Source organism: Lissotriton helveticus, chromosome 2_1, assembly GCF_964261635.1.
Source record: "Lissotriton helveticus chromosome 2_1, aLisHel1.1, whole genome shotgun sequence".
Taxonomy (NCBI): Eukaryota; Metazoa; Chordata; class Amphibia; order Caudata; family Salamandridae; genus Lissotriton; species Lissotriton helveticus.
This window is the reverse complement of record NC_136059.1, coordinates 1,156,570,051-1,156,588,365: the sequence shown is the minus strand read 5'-3', so window position 1 is coordinate 1,156,588,365 and position 18,315 is coordinate 1,156,570,051. Positions and strand designations below refer to the sequence as shown.

At 41.8% G+C, this 18,315-nt stretch overlaps 1 protein-coding gene across 5 annotated transcripts in view; it reads right to left on the bottom strand.

Annotated features, from left to right (window-relative positions):
* The window catches only part of JAK2 (Janus kinase 2), a 1,231,913-nt gene that overhangs the window by 990,782 nt on the left and 222,816 nt on the right, over nucleotides 1–18,315 (bottom strand). Inside the window, exon 1 of one of the 5 annotated variants that reach the window (XM_078676004.1) lies at nucleotides 14,333–14,473. The exons of the other annotated variants lie outside the window; for them this stretch is intronic. The gene's annotated coding sequence lies outside the window, so the exon portion shown is untranslated. Of the gene's footprint in view, nucleotides 1–14,332; nucleotides 14,474–18,315 lie in introns of those variants that run through there. 5 annotated transcript variants of the gene reach the window in all.

Genomic DNA, 18,315 nt, shown 5'->3' with positions numbered 1-18,315 from the left:
GTGAGCACGGGATCTTGTCTTACACTACCAAAAGATTTGATATGTTTAAATAATGTGCAATGTATACATTAATTGCAATAGAACATCATCTATCTGTCTTCTTCTTCTATACGTGTCCTGGCTAAGCAATAATTTTCTGGTCGTAAGATTAAATTAGGCCTTTTTGTTTCCTCCTTTTTTGAATAATGGCCTAAAGTGAACCACTGTTTTTTACACTGCGGTTTATTACCCCAGGTTCTCAAAAAATGGGGGTGTTTTTCTTGTTTTATAATGCACTTATGGATGCTGACGTTCCTCTGTCTCCGACCCAGACTGGGAGATGGGTTTAGGGCTGAACTACAGAAGGTTGACTGCAGATGGATAATTCTCGGATTGTTCCTTGGCATCCTGGTCCCAAAAGATGTCATTGGTGTCCTCTCCTTTTTGGCGTTGCATTTTCCGACATGCAAGTCTACGATCACGTCAATACCGGAGTGTCTTCTTCAAACGGAAGGAGAGGAAGATTAGACAGGCAGATTCATCGTGTTTGGGATACTGACAAAGGTTACAGAACTGGTATTGTTTTTCCACGGATACCTGAAGTGAAACCGAAGGCAATATTGGAAGGGAGTGCTTTCCACTACTATCTGGTCATCATCGATGAGAAGAAGCGAACACGAGGCATATAGCCCAACGAGGGGTGAGGCCTAGAGGGGCATCAATAGAAACCTAGTCATAGAAGCTCCACAGGTGGTGAAACCAGGAGAAACCCGAAAGAAGAAAGTGTTTTCACACCGATGGGAGAGAATACACCGAATAAGTCAGATGACAAACACCATGAGACGTCAACCGGAGCGCTCTCAGTAACCTGTCAGAACCAGAGAAAACAATCTAACAATGAAGGCCGATGTCCTTGTGCATTACCAGTCATAGGAGGAGTCACTATACCTTGTGACTTTAAAGACTTCAAACAAAAAGAATTTGCACACGTCTGAGCCCAACACTAGATGGCAGGAGTATGCAGATCATGTGTAGCTACAGCTACATATGCCACAAACATACATTTATACCAAGTAATATCAAAGATTTTCTCAAATGTACACAAGTGGAGCAAAAGGAGATTTTGCTGTGGTTGTGGTCTAACAGCTACAGCGGTCAACTTCGAAGCTGGGGAACAGGGTTCGAGTCTTGGCAGACACACTCAACATACTGTGATTCTGGGCAAATCACTTAATCACCCCGTGCCTAACAAAAATGAATGTAATGCAGCTGGTGTTCACGTAAAGCACTCCTGTACCTTTGGGTCTAGTTTGCACTATATAAACCCCCTCCACCCCAAAAAAATATATTTTTACAGAGTTTAAAAAGCATGCTCCTTTAACTCTATCGGTCACCGTAACTAACACATAAAACTCTAGCTAGGACTGACCTGAGGAGGGCGAGCCCAATCCAAAAAATCTGCTTGGGAACTGGGGTAGGACTCAAGGGCCTTCCCAGAAAGAACCATGAGTGACAACTAACCCAAGGGGATAGGGCGGTTTTACTCATAGTGATCCGACGAGCCTGCTAGCTCTAAAGCTGTATATAGGGACAGCTCTCTCTAACTCTGAGAGAACCTTTCCTTTTATGCAGAGGGAGAGACCAAGCTTATCAAGAAGCAGAGATCGCTGCCATTTTGGATTTGAGGGGAGGAGAGGATAACTCACTGGGATTACCCCAACCAAAATAGTGTCAAACAGGGCTGCACTGCCATTAATCAAAATAAGCACATGCTTAGGGCATCAAGGGAAGGGACATCTTCCATTGCCAGATTTACCATGGACCATATGGTGCAAAACTGCAAATGGTGCAGCCAAACCTATACAAGTGGAAGCATAGAAAAGAAACATTATTTTCCATCTTACTGTAAGTCTTGTTTCATTTCGAAAAATAAAATGCTATTTTACACTTTATTATTTATATTTTGAATTAAACATATATATTGGGGCACCAAAACCTTTTAAGTGCTTAAGGCCTCTAAAGGTCTTAATCCGGCCCTGCTGTCAAACCTTAGTCAAGTGGTTTCATACTGTAAAGAGGAAAATCCATGCCATTTGTGCCTTAATGATTTCAAAACTGCACCAATTGGCGCTTTTCCTTATTCAATGGCAATATGGCCCACTGAACTTTGCAATATGTTTGGATGAAAAAGCAATTCCCAACCCCATGAACCAAGAACTTTTCTACCTCGAATTAGACTCAATAGAGGAGTGAAAATGTCAACCAGAGCTTCCTCAATAATGCTTAGGAACAGTAATACACTCCAAGCATAACAGTGGCACCCTAAGGACTAACAGTTTTCCAGGTCTGATAGTTGCAGATTTTGAGAAAGGCACGGCTCTAGATAATTGCAGAAGACAATATTCAACCTGAGCAATTACCTGTTTTGCGACCTGGCAGTGTCAAGTGAGAAAACCACTGGCACCAAAAAGCACAATTGTGTTAGTGTTTGGCCAAGGGGTCACCAGCATTAAAGTTCCTTCTTAATGTGTGGGTATGAAAGTCCCAAAAATTGCAAAATTAGTATTTATACAAGCAGTTTTCAGCATGGCTTAACAATAAAACGTTGTTCCACAAAAACGTAGACCCTTTTCAGTGACCCATCGGAAGACCAAGGTTTAAGTTTTGCCTCTAGTTAAGAAAAGTTGCCAGGCACCACGTCAGGAGACCAATGCAGATTGCACCACACATTGCCCCTCCCAGCACTGCCAATGGCAGTACCAACACAATTACTAATCATCAGACTCCTACAAGTGTGACAATTCAGTCTATTCCAGGACTCCAGCGCTCTAAGAATAGCTTGGATGGTAGTCAATAGTAGTCTTAATGTTTATTGAATTAATAAAAACTATTGTTGTGCTCATCTTTAAATTAGACAGACTGCGCCACCATGCAGCAGACTGTGACAAGCCCCAGTTCGACAATTAAGTGGTGGTGCTGAACGCCGAAAACCACTGGCTCAAATAAAGAGATAGAGCTAAGCATGCAAGTGTTTGTTAATCTACTTCTCAACATGTATCATGCAGGGTCATGGGATCACTTTCAACCTTATCCTACTGGTTTGTGGACACCCACGGGAGAAATGTAGCAGAAAGTTCTGAAAAAACAATCAAAAAAGAGAAACACTCCAGTGACTCAAACGCTTTGCCTCCAGAACCGACTGCCAAGAAGCATCTTTTCCCCTTTAAAGGTTTTTTTCCTTTTCTTTACCCTTCTTCAACACGATACGACCAACAAAACGGACATTGCGGTGAACTCATTAGATAAAGCCACAAGACCCTCGCTGGAAGATTGAGCATTATAAAATATATCAGTCCTAAGGTACTATTTTTCACTGAAGCAAAGATGAACCATGAACACTAGTGGTCTACATAACTGTCTCTTTAGCTTGTCAAAAACATATAACAACATGGTCATGTATCTGGCTTTTTCTGGTTTCCCACTAGGTAATAATAATTTCCACTGACTTTAATGTTACAGGTTGCTCAATTGGATTTCCAATGAAACACTCAAAGTTGTGTTTCTACATTTCCCTTTTATTATGTTTTCAAATGTATTATGCTAGAGGTATATTAGTGCTTCATTTTATGTGTACCTGGTTGGCACCTTACATTCCTCATTCTTCAACTGATTTTAGCTATCGCGTAAGCGATGCTATGCGAGATATTTAGTGGAGCTTTTAAAAGTGCTCCCAAAGACTGCAGGCGGATTGGGTACAGTGCATGTGCACCGGGCGCGCGCACCATTTGTCAGCCTGCAGCCTTTGGAGCACTTTCGCGGCCGCTTTGATGTTCTTAGTGAGCCGCGAAAGTGATCACAACTCCTCTCTCCCACCTCTTGCAGTCTCACTTCTTGTTACTTTCACCTTTGCCACCAATCCTCTCCCATTCCTTTCGTCCCCCTTCACTCATTTCTACTTTTTCCACAGCTCTTCCAGCCCCTCATCCATCTCTTGTCGGCATGTTCAAGATCATTGCATTAAACCGGAGTCGAAGATATTGCATTAAATAGAAGAGAAATAACATTTCTTTGGATTCGCTCAGATTCTTCTCTATTACCCAAGAGGCTACAACTGCATCACCACATCACGTAGCGGGTTCTTGTGTAAATGTAACAAAACAAGACTTGCAGCAGTATTTCCACGTGAGGTAAATTCAGTAATTTATCCAGACACACACCAAGTGCATTATTCCCGATACTGCTTAAAATGAAGAATTCCGAGGCCTGATAATGTCTTCACGCAGTATCTCGTGAGAAAGGCAGCATTTATCAATATACAGTATTTCTACTGCTTCCTATTAGGTCTTCGGTCAATTCACACATACCCTTCACACAGACGAGAACCCCTCTACCTGCACCAGTGCACACGCAGATACCCCGCCCGGGAATCACAGCTGCCCCCCTCCACCACCAGTCTGGGGAAACCCATCCAGTCCAACGCCCTGGCTGCGAGGTGCACTGCCTCGTGCATGGCCCTGCTGGAGTCTGGGGCTACTTGAGCACGCGTTTTAAGGGGCAGCCCACATAGAGGATTGCAGCAAAGCCAGCAGGCATGTCTCTTAGACGAGCCGGCCACCAGCTTGCTGTCACGTGCACAAGCGCGCGCGAAGTGCACAGCTGCCATCTGACTTTCGCGCCGCGCGGCCATTGCTTGTCTTGCTAATATATAGACGCCAAGGCTTGCATCCAGCGCGTTAAGTGCTATGGGGTAAAAAAAATGTCGAAATGGGCTTGCATTCCATCTACCACAGCATATGAAAATGTACTTTCGAAGTGGCTTTCATTCGGAGCCGTTCAAGCCTGCCAAAGTTTTCCACAATAAATAACCTATCATCCTTTACCAGTGTGTTTCAAGGGTGGGAAGTTCGCTCCAGTGTAGGCTCTGTATGGGGAGTTTTCGTTTAAAATTCACCAGGTTTGAGGGCTTTACCTGAATCTGGATAATTATTTCCCCTGTTGATATCCCGCTGGCACTGTTAATCTGCAAAAGTCTATCTCCCCCCCCCCGCCCCGGAAATAGATCTGTGCCATTAGTCTCCAGTCAAAATCTTTACCAAGATGAGCCCCGATAACGTTCATCCCACTTAATATCTTTCCAGTGCCCCACGTAATACTTATTATCATGAACGACACTTTAAAAATAAGCTATTGGAGGTATCGAAATTTGTGCTTCCCTGGAATACTTTATCACAACAAAGCTACCTCTAGCTATCCTATATGAATGCTAAGGAAAACAGCCATCTGATAAAACATATTGCAAAGAAGGCCCATCAAAAGTATTGTGTTTTGGACCACCTAAAATAATCTGCCATCCAATAGGCAAAGGCAATGTAAAACCTGCTGAATACGCAAACAGGAGAATTGTTCTGGAAATCTGGACAGGAAAAAATACTACGCATATCAATTATTCCATGCTCAATGTGCTAAAAGCAAACACAATACATCTACAAATATATGCAATCATACAAAACTGAATACCTAAAACGTGCAGAATCTGACTTGGGGAGAAACGGATATGGGGGCATTCTCCATCAACCCCAGCAACTCACCCTGTGACAGGCTGAATTGGAGGCAAGCACACAACTTCATACACACACACAACCACACAACCACACACACCCACACACACACAACCACACACAATCACACATAGAAGAGACCTGATCGGAGAGACACGCCAGGCATTACGCCGTGACTTTAGATTTTTCAAGAAACTTTATACATCGACGACGCTGACGGACCACAATATACTTTAAACCGCCCTGAGGAAGCCCCAGGCCGGATGGCCGTGTAAGGGGTGAAACACATGTTGGCTGTTCACTCATCTCACCCACTCTGGAGAACAGAGTGCGAATAAATGTTCAAACATTTCACGTGAATTATTGGAATTTTTTCCCGGAATAATCATTGAAGAATACATCCTGCCCTAGCAAAAACTTGTTGCTTCATACTCGCTTTAGGGAGTCAGGGGTTGTACCCCCTGATTAGGGCAAGAATAAAAAGAATAAAAGAATAAACTAAATGCTCATTATTGTGGCGAGTAAGGGATTTGGACCTTTTATCCCATCACTCCTTGAATCTACAAATATATGCAATCATACAAAACTGAATATCTAAAACGTGCAGAATCTGACATGGGGAGAAACGGATATGGGGGCATTCTCCATCAACCCCAGCAACTCACCCTGTGACAGGCGAATTGGAGGCAAGCACACTACTTCATACACACACCCAACCACACACACCCACACATGCAACCACACACACACAACCACACACACACACAAACCACACACAACCACAACCACACACCCAACCAAACACACAAACATACCCAACCACACACACACAAACCACAGACACAACCACACCCAACCACACAAAACCACAACCACACAACCACATGCACACACACAACCACACACACAACCACACACACAACCACACGCACAACCACACGCACAACCACACGCACAACCACACATACAACCACACACACACACACACATAACCACACACACAACCACACATCCAACCACCCACAAACACACCCAACTACACACACAAACACAACCACACCCGACCACACATACACACAACCACACCCAACCACACATACACACACACAACCACACATACACAACCACACACACAATCACACACATACACACCACACACAGAACCACAAACACAACACACACACACCGCACACACACAACCACACACACACCCAACCACAAGCACACACACAACCACAAGCACACAACCACACACACACAACCACACCCAACCACAAGCACACATACAACCACACACACAACCACACACAAAACCACACACATACACACACAATCACACACACACAGACACAGCCACACACACAACCACACACACACAACCACACACACACAACCACACACACAGAACCACACACACACAACCACACACACACAACCACACACACACAACCACACTGTCAGTGCACACTTTCACCAGACACAATCAGTCGTCAGTGCACGCTTTCACCGGGCACAAACACCACCAGCCGTCAGTGCATGCTTCCACCAGGCACACACCACCAGACGTCAGTGCACGTTTTCACCAGGCACACACACACCACCAGCCATCAGTGCACGCTTTCACCAGGCACACACACACCACCAGCCGTCAGTGCACACTTTCACCAGGCGCACACACACACACACCACCAGCGTCAGTGCATGCTTACGCCAGGCACACACCATCAGCCATCAGTGCATGCTTTCACCAGGCACACACACCACCAGCCGTCAGTGCACACTTCCACCAGGCACACGCACCACCAGCCAGCAGTGCACACTTCCACCAGGCACACACACCGCCAGCCATCAGTGCACAATTTCTACAGGCACACACACCACCAGCCATCAGTGCACACATCAATTGTTAACACATTCACAATTAACTATTGTAGCAATCGCAGTATGGCGCACTTTACTTTTAAACATATTCATCTAAAGCGCAGCATGCCACCATTGCTACAAAAATAAATACACATTTTTTGGCCTACAATTTATAGACTTTTGTTGCAATTGGTGTTGCAATATTTAGCAATGCCAATAGCTCAAACGTAATTAATGCGAGACCTATTGCATTGCAAATGCTTGTTTTTGTTGGAGTGGTTGACCCTTGCCCTTGGAGCAACGTCCTCAAAGTAGGTCTTGAGCTCAGCCTTGGCTACCCATGGGTGGGAGAAGGATATTCTAAGTAGATTTTTGATTTGATTCAGTGGGATCTTCAGGCCTGTGTGCGGTACAATGTCAGCTAGATCATGTACAGATGCCTATAGCCCCCCTTTCACACCTAACCATCCACACAGATACTTTCCGTTTTAGAGTGTCCCTGCCGTTACCAAAAGGGATGACCACTCTACAAATCTGTTTAGCCTTGCAACAAAGTGGGCAAATCGGATCTTAGTACCAGGACCCAGTAACATTTGAATGGGGTCATAAGCCACTAAGAGTTTATGGGCTGTTATAACTTCCATCAGTGGAATACGGTTGAAGTTCCTTCTATTGCGGAGCAGAAGGAATATGGCATAAACAACCGAAGCCTGTGTGATTTTTGGGGGGGCATGTACAAGATTGATTTGCGTATAGATCGTTCAATTCCGCAATGACAGTGAAACTCAAAAGGATGAAATGGAAGACTACCGACAGAATTACCAGTATGTAGGAAGGACTGGATCAAGCATTTTCAATCAACAATATTTATTATTTCAGTTAAAATATTTGGGCTGTGGCAAAAGGCAGCAGAGTATAAGTGATAGCTACCCAATACAGACAGAGGAAGCAGTCAAATTAAAGTCTTAGTTGATCGAATTTTGGAAAATAATGCCGTTCACATGGATGAAGAAGTAGATAAAACAATTATAATGTAACAAATATAGATAAAAACATAAATGACAAACCCATTCCTGCTCAGAGCTTCCTTAAATGTGGCTCTTAAATGATGCTACATTAATTCTTTGAGAACAGTAAGTAATATGTCATGCAGTGTCACCTGTAAACAAAAGCATGTCTTAACAAGGTCATTTTAATCCCTGCAACCTTTAAAGTCCACATGAATTGGTCAGAGCCTTCCTGGGCAAAGTCGGAGCACAAATGTTTAATAACATTCCAACCACGCGTCGATATCCAGCTGCAACCATTTTCCAGAGACTTAGAAGTGACTGCCTACTTCAGACTTATTGCATTGGCTAGCATTTAGGCCAATCATGGACGGACTGAAATCCGAAAACCATGCAGCCCGTCTTCTGTGTTTTCCAGAGGGCATCTATTTGCATGTCGTACTCTGGCAGCCTGCATCTTATATCTGCTCCACTCTGTGTTAGAGCATATCCCATCTGTCAGAAACCACGTCTGTCTACATGGCTGAACGTTGATCCTGTGCGCGATTACTGGCCTGAATCTACTAGAGGCCACTTCCTTTCCTCAAGTTTGTCACTTTACAAAAAGGCATTCACCAATCACCTTGGTTCATATAAGAAGTAACTTGCTTGAATTGCCCCCACCCCCAGCTTAACTGCCTCAGCTGTTCTGCCTGAAACTATTCAAGCTGGACCGCTTGTCTTCTTGAGTGCCCTTTTTCTTAAACAGCCCATGCTAACATTGCTAGCAAGTTTGTGCTGAGAGATACCACATACTAGCCTCAAGATCCTAACATTTCCAATTTGGTTGAGAACAAGAGATTGGTGGACTACTTCACAAAAATGCCAAGGGGCATAAATAGTAATAGTTGCATTATAGTCTAAGCCGGTCAAAGATACGAGCCAAACTAGTTATACCTCAGATGTTTGAACAGTAACAGCAAAATGTCCAGCAATGAAAACAAGAACGGCTAGAAAGTGCGGAAACTTGTACAAACACGCCATTAGGTATACATAAAGATGTGTGAGTTTTTGGTGATCACATCCAATTAACTGGGGCACAAACAAATAGAAAACTAAGGCAATAACTCAGCCAAACAGCTCCAGCGTGACCACCTTCACACCTCACACGCACAGATGTAACCAGGTCTAGCTATAGCACTGTTTGAATGAAGGCTAATAGGGGTAATAGGTCCAGTTGTTTGTCCCCCTGTTGGCAAATGAGGATACATCTGGTGTCACTTGTCCTCGGAAATGGGAAGCCCCTTACCCATTGATTCAGTAGTAGAGGAGGAGGTACCTGGACAAGTACTGGTATTTATAAAGGTTCAAACCTATCCATATTCAGTTACCGGCGTCAATCCAGAACTAGTAAAAATGAGGTTGAAAACTCGTTGTTTCTCCAAGTTTTATTTGGAGTCTTTTGTGCTTATTACAAGACAATATTGTTGTGAGGCACAGCCAACACATGTTTTGTCCTCTGCAGCCAGCAAGTCGGGGATTTTTCAAGGCCTTCGGTCTAAGAGACTGTAAATCAAAATTCGTGTAGTGTCGAACATCTAATAAGGATCTAAATTGTGGCGATAATCATGCGGCTAGATCGATTGGAAAAAAAACATCAGAAATAAGGATAGTATTCTGAAAGGACATGCAAAGAACATGTAACCTATTAACTGCAATGGCAATAATACTAGAGCAGAATATGGTGCCTAAGCAACCTTTGAATCTGTTTAACTTATCAATCTTTTTTGGACATCCACGCATCTTGATGCAGGCAGGGCGCTCCACAAGATGCTCATTCTTACTTAAATAGTAAGAAATACATTCTTCTGCGACCTCAGTTTTCAGAAACAGCTAAATAATCCGAATTAGGAACAGTACTCCGATTACTCAGCAGCAGAGCACATATATAACATATTGTTTTTCTTGAGAGCCAAATCACTTGGATATTAAGTTAATTGTGTTCAGTTCCTGTAAAGAGCACCAATAGTATATGTTATTAAAAAAGAAAAACTGTAGCATAGGTATATCAGGCCTCTCTTTTTGCTTCAAAATATATTGGTTATTTGATGATTTATGATGCCTCAGACACAAACTGCATTACGTATTTTATGTCAGATCATCAAAACTGTGCCCTGACTGTCAAATTCCAATACAGATTAGAATGAATGCAAAAAAGTCTCACCTGCACTTTTACCCAGAAGGGAACACCAACCATAAGAGTGTGTGGAGGGGTTCGAGGCAAATGACCAAACTTCAAACTTGGCCTCTATATTTGATTGAACCACTTTTCAATTATACTCAATGTTATCTTCTCTTGTTAAACCCAATTTCTCTCCCCTCACAGCAACACAACTATTCTTATGGTCATTTACATGAAGCATGGGCTATTTATTACAACGTGCTCATGGGCTACAGTCAAAGAATCTGGCCTCTTTCCCACTTATGACATAATTGTGCCCTATGTACCATATCAGCAAACTACCACCGCCTGAGATAGATGCAGATTAAGCATTAACATGTAACCACATTCCTAAAATGAGGTTCTCCAACGTAGGAGATTTCACAATGAGGACAGACACTGCATGTTCCAAATCACCTTGCTTTATACAACTTCGTAAAACACAAAGGGTTTACAGAACCTAATCTGCAGATTTGAAATGTGAGGCACAGAACATGACAGTCCTGCAGCTGTGGTAGAGACTGCACGATGCTCGGAAGTCAATCTGAAGACTGTGGCAATGACTAAACTGTGCAGCAAGGAGGACCATTCAACGGTTTCTAAACCCTCACTGTCCTTTTATTTGTGAGATACAATGTCTCCATCCACCTCAGAATGTACCGCTCACGCAACCTGGTTGTCAACAGCACATGAAGACTTCCAGGTCATGTCTTGTTCAAACATCGGAGCAGAAGCAGAGTGCATTGTCAGGTATTCATCAACATAGTCACAGATCTCCCCAGGCTACTCTACATAGATGAGCAGATTCATCAGCTCTGTACCCTGTAGCTTGATCCATGAGGTTATACTTGGAGGCTCCGTACACATACTGGAGACTGCTGGTCACAGTCTTGCGAGGTGAGGGCCCTCTTCCTCGACATTCTTAATCAAGAATTAGCTCTCTCCAGTGCAGGCTGGACATCCAGCAAATAGCATAGCTTAGCACAGGAAGTTGGTGACTAAACTGGAGTCAAGAAAGTCAAGCTTTCATCTTATACCTCTGTGATTACAGTTAGTTCCGTTCAATGTAGTTGGACTACTTGAAGGCAGGGGGAAGGTGTGAAAAGATTTTTATCTGGGGGTCATGCTGTCCTCTCTGGATAATCGTGGGGCTACTTCCTGAAGAACATAATGGCAGGGGTAGAAGTGGCCTAATTTGGCAGGAAACAGGTTTTGTGCATTGGTCTTCACACAAGAGACATAAAACAGTTTTCGCCCTACCAAGCTGACTGGATAAATTGTAGTATTACATACATACCCCGCCCATCCTTCCCACTCACCCAACACCCCCCCACTCACCCCCTCCCTCCATTGGGATTTCCCACCTCGACAGATGAAATTGTTTTATTATGGAAAAATGTGATCCTAAAACTACCTACATTCTGTTCTGCTGACTAATATTCCTCAAAAATGTGCAGCAGGTCTTTGTATTCCCTGACCCACCACTCAATCTTCATGTGCACACTGTGCAAAAATACATAAAGCAGCTTTAGGGTGAGAGGAGGAGGAGGAGGAGGAAGGGAGATACATACAAGTCTTGCCAGATCACTTCTAGAAATGGTGAAAACTGTTTAGCAGCGCACACATGAAATCCTTGATCAACAGAGGTTTCCCATTTTTGCAGAGTCTCCAAAATATCATGCTACCAAATTATCATCCAAAAAATATCATCAAGGTAAGTATAGGCTTGCTTTACTTAAACCCACATATATGTACCAGGATGGAGTATGCATGTACGTATGGATATGGAGAGATGTTTTGGTCCTCGAAATATTTGTATCCAAGATATTGTTGTAGCATGATGTTTAGTGATCTATATTTCAACATACATCAACAGATTATACCCACAAACTACACTATGAAGAAAGCAATTTGGGTATTAAAGCTCTTGAAAATAACTTAAGTACTCTGTGTAAGAATATAAAGTTCTCCAGGATTTTGGAGCAAAAACACTTTTCCACCAAAATTAGTCTAACTTATGCAGATGACTATGTCCTTTATTCCACCCCCCTCATTGGCCTATTGAGGCTGTTAGCAAACTTAGGTGACTACAACGAGACTTACTTTCAGATAACTCACACAAAAACTACAATCATCTGTTTCTGAAATTTCCACACACATGGAGCATCAACACCACCAAAAGTCGATAGAATAAAACAGTATAATTAGTTAAGCATGGTGACTGGACACAGATTAAAATGATTAGTTCATCTGAAAACCCTGTCATGCATCTATCTTTGCTACTTCAAAGATGGTAGTCTACCCATACAGTTTGAAGACCGCTGTGAACCGTGAACACGCACGGCATCAGCAACTCATAAGAGAACAAATAGAGTCATGTGCAGGTCGCACGAGCACAAAAATGTATTGAATACAAATTAAAACATTGAAACTCGAGTTCAGAGCCTTAAACTACTGGTATAGCCCTCAGCAGAGGGCTATATTAAACACTGAATGTGGGGAACTCCACTAAGACAATGCTGTGGCTCAGAACCAATAATTTCTGGAATAGGCCTTCTGCTTCAACATTCCAACGTCTGTATTTCAGTTTCTCCCGTTTTAATTCAGAACATTCTACCCCCAGTGGGTGAAATGTTCTAATAACATTATAGCTCTTTTGCCATGGGCTATACAGTTGCTAACAGCTCTGCAGGTCGGGCCTATAACTCTGGTTCAGGGCCTTTAACAATCGGTATAGTCCTTAGCAGCAGGTTATATGGCTATAATATGTCCAATATCATTAAACCTTCAATTAAGATAATACAACGTTGAAATAAAGGTAACAATACTTTCAAACCAACATTAAAACTTATAGGCATGACAAGTCCATGAGAAGGGAAACCTATTCATTGTTAAAGGTAAAATGTAAATGTTGATAAAACATTAACCTAATTATTCTCTGGCCTGTGGCTAAGATAGCTGTCTAGCACCCCCTGACTACACACAGTGGTTTGCTCATTTTCTAAAAATCATAAAGACACACTTGTACTGTTCTGTTTGGAAATGTAAATAGGTACCTTAAAATCACAGAGGCAGCTTCAATCAACAATGGTTGTAAGACAGTCGAAGACAGTCGGGGACTGAGAGCAGGCGTTTTGGAGCAGGAAAGGTTTTAGTTGTTTCATATTGAGACCACCTTTAGAGTTACGTGAGGCTCTCTAGCTATAGGATTTCAAAGTGAGAAACTAAGCAAGGCAAACCTAAGATCACCGAACGCAAGTTGGTCAGTTTGTAATAGTCCTGCTTCCAAACCTGAGCAATCTGTATTGTGTTCTTATGGATTTCAAAAATATACATTAAAAAAAGGGTAAAACAGGTCCCCTAAACGCTCTCGGTCAACCAAGCAAAGCATCTTACCCCCAGAGAGGTCTTTCCTTTTTCAACCTTAGAATTAACAAGCTTTGAAGTTGGTCCTCAAAAAGTAAGCATTGTCCCTTAAAAATAAGTGTAGAGCACTCCGATACTTAAAAACAGCAAACACAAAAAAATCATGGACATATCACCACGTTTGTGATGCTCCATGAAAAACATAGAGTCGTTTTGTCTTTTCGGGCACTGCCAACTGTATAAGACAAACATGTCTGATTACGTATTTACATAAGTACCACAGTGTCTATCATTATTACCACATTCATTTACAGTACCACCACATTAATCACTTCATCAGCCTTTAGCTTCATACAAACCTGAGCCATACTCATGAAGCAGTCATTTTAAACAACAGAAATACCAGAAAAGAAAATAGGAAGCCTGCAGCCGTATATTGTTGCACACTGCGTTCTCTCTTCTACGTTCCTCGCAGATAGGTTTAGTGAACAGGATGCCACAGACTCATAAGAAGTGACTGAGGCTACATAAGCCCGAAGAGGAAGTAGCTGAGCTCTTGCGTCAACACTTGTGGTCAGAGACACGCGAAGTGCCTGGTGCTTGTTTCTTATCCCCTCACGTGCGTCTGTTTGTTTCTTTAGATAAGCAACATGCGAGCTGCAGTTTCGAAACTTGGACAGAAGCGGATCAGATGGACACTGATAACCAAAAGAGCCATTGTATAAGTGTGTCAGTGTTTTTTCTCTTCTTAGGGGTGTCCTACAGACAGCCTTAGCCGTGTCCCATCTTGTTAAAGAAATCATAAGAAAAAGGCATAAGCGTGTAGGCCGATAATCTCGGCGATTGGGAGCGCAACAGAAAACCTCTCAAGGTACATTGACTATTTTTTACAGGAGTGGGTAAAGGGTCTAGACTCTTACATAAGAGACACTACTGACTTTTTGTGCAAATTGTCTAAACTGGAGTGGAAAGAAGACGACATATTAATGACACTGGATATATGCTCTCTCTATACCTCTATAAGACATATGGATGGCATGAAGGCAGTTCAATTTTTCCTTGATAAACGCCCTATGCATGACATTGAACACAACAGAATGCTCATGGGGATGTTACAAATTTGTTTGCAGCAAAATTTCTTTTCCTTTGGTGGCCAAGCCTATCAACAGCTTAGGGGGGTTGCCATGGGGTCTTGCTTCTCCCCCAGCTTTGCGTGTCTTCACATGGGGCTGTGGGAGGAGCAGACCCTTATGGGACAGCACAGGACTATCGTTGAACAAAACATTGTATTATACCTCAGATATATAGATGATTTATTTTTTGTCTGGAGGGGTTCAATGGACAGTGCTGTAGAATTTGTTGCCAAGCTTAATACTAATGATGTGAATTTACAATTTACATCGTCAATTAGTGATGTTTCAGTGCAGTTTCTGGATGTAGAAGTCTACATTGACAGAATGAACAACAAATTGGAGACGAGACTGCATAGGAAAATTACTGCCGGTAACACATTGTTGCATGCTTCAAGTAGCCATCCTCAACATTTAATACGCAGTATCCCATATGGAGAGATGCTGCGCATTAAACGTATCTGCAGTACTGAGTCTGAATGCAGATTAGCCCAAGAACAGTGTAGATCACGCTTTTTGGAAAGAGGGTATAGCAAAAAGTTGGTGGAAGTTGCGATATCCAAAACTAACAAATCCACTCGAGAGCAACTCTTAGGAATTCATCCAGTGAGTGACGATGAGCTAGCTGAAAGTCAGCCTATATTGAAGGAGAAAGTACAGTGTCGAGCCATTGTTACGTATAGTCAACAACATAATGAAATACGTAAGATCTTTTCACGAAATTGGAATTTGGTTCGTGGTGATCCCATAATAGGAGATCTGGTAAAGAGCAAACCTGATATCACTTTTAGGAAATCTCCATCATTAGGCAATGCCATTGTTAGCAGTACCATGGACGTTCCCAAAAAATGGTGGGAACGCATCACTGGATTTAAGAAATGTCAGAGCTGTAAAGCATGCAAGCATGGCATAAATAAGACCCATTTTATTAGTCCTTTTTGTGACACCCCTGTTGCCATTAGACACAAGTTGGGATGCAAGACCGAATATGTCGTTTACGTATTGGTCTGTCCTTGTGGTCTACAATATGTGGGGAGTACTCGTCTCCCGGCCCACAAGCGCATCCTTCAACACTTACGAGCAATCATTGGGAAAGATCAGGCATACCCCGTGGCTAGACACTTTGAGAAACATCATCAAAGTAATGCAGATCTTTTAAAGTACTATTTGGTTGATACTGTATTACCATTAAAGAGGGGTGGTGATAGAGATGGGAAACTTCGTCTCTTAGAAACGCGCTACATCCTCGAACTAAATAGTAAACAGCCTGGGGGATTGAACCATAGTGAGGACCTTTACACATGCCTTGGATGATCTATGGTTCTTTTTAAGAATTTACTTGCAGAACACTTGCTGTCGTTAGAGCTAAATGAGAAAATATATGTAAATTTGTATATAAGGCAGCCTCTATATATTTGTATATCTATTTTTTAATAATAGATATAATTTTAATGCACTGTCACTTTATCATAAATTGAATGACCCCCGAGGAAGCACATAGTAGAGAATGGGTATGAATATGAATTTCAGATGATGTAATGGAGAATTGAGTTTTGGTTCTGGTCCAATGATGATATTGTTCTGACAATGAATTTTGACTATAAAGGGTTGGACATTTAAAACATATGGAATGAAGGTTAATTTTATATTTACTGACCTTAATATGCCAAGGGTATGTATACTCACACAAAGATTAACAAAGGGCCTGTTTCAGTCTGTCTTTTGAGGCATAATAGAGTCAATGTGATATCTGTAAATAGGGTGTAAATATATGAAATTAGGATATGAATTTATACATGTTTTTAAAGAAACAGAATTTTCTTTTCTTTGGTTTTTTGTATTGAATATTCTTATTGGGTTTTTTCCCTTTTATATATTTTTATATATATGCCTTCTTACCCTGAACAATATCTTTGATAAATGATACAAAATGGATATATATGATGATGTACTGTATCGATATGGACACTGCATTTCTTGAACCAAAAAATGATAAGAGCACTATGCTCTGTATTTTGTTTTCTCCATTAACTGTGAATTGGTAAATATCCCTTTAAATTTTAAAAGTGGAAGCACTGCCCATGTGACTATCACACTATTTATGTCACTTCCTCCTTCTTTACATGACATGTGATCAAGCCTCGGCTGAGGCGAAACGCGTCATGGCGACTGGTGGGCGTTTATATGCACAATAAACTCACTGGAACGAGAATCACCGAGTTTGTGGCTTTTTTCAAATTCTCGTCGAGCAGCGAAAGCGGATGCCAAGCTGGGCTTCGAGACTAATGGAAATATATATATATATATATATATATATATGTGTGTGTGTATATATATATATATATATATATATATATATGTGTGTGTATGTGTGTGTATATATATATATATATATATATATAAATATATATATATATATATATACACATACATACACACACACACACACAAACACACTCATACATACATACATCTAAATAAATATAAGAGAGGGAAAGAGAGAGACTCTTTCAGGAAGCCATTTCCCTTTACTGGTCTCTTCAAGTGTCATGCTCCTGTCCACCACAGTCTACATTACAGGTCAAAGATTCCGCCTACACCAGCCATTGGCTCTCTTGACTGTGAGTGATGGCATTTCTTCTTGCACATCCGCCTATAAAGTAATCCACTTGAGTGCCAGGGCTCGTAGGCCAATTACAGCATTCATTTCTGCTTTCTTTTAATGTTTTTTATTTTTATTTATTTTTGTGAAGGGTCATTATTTAAAATTTGTTTTGCAAACGGTAGTTTTACTCTAGATCACTTTTACACTTTTAATGCATGTTGCAAAGATTTACAACAAAAAAATGCAAGCTGATCAAGGCCAAACCAATTGGCGTTGCTAATGCTTGTTCTTTACACTAGCTGGATTCTCGGAGTCAGCATCCGAGCGGCCTTGGATGGCAAAGAACTCCTTCGGGCAAATCTGGTCATGTTTGCATGGTCATATACCTGCTTATTGTGCTAAACATGGCTTAAATGTTCTATGGACACGAAATGAGAGGGGAAATGGTAAATTAATCATGTTGAAAGGGCAGTAATGATCTCAAAACAAAAAACACAACACAGACGGTATAACAAGCTCTTCGTCTGAGAAATTTAGGTAGAGACCAAGACATGAAAAATATTCTATTAAATAAATTAACGCAATCTGCCATAGTTCGAGCTGCGCG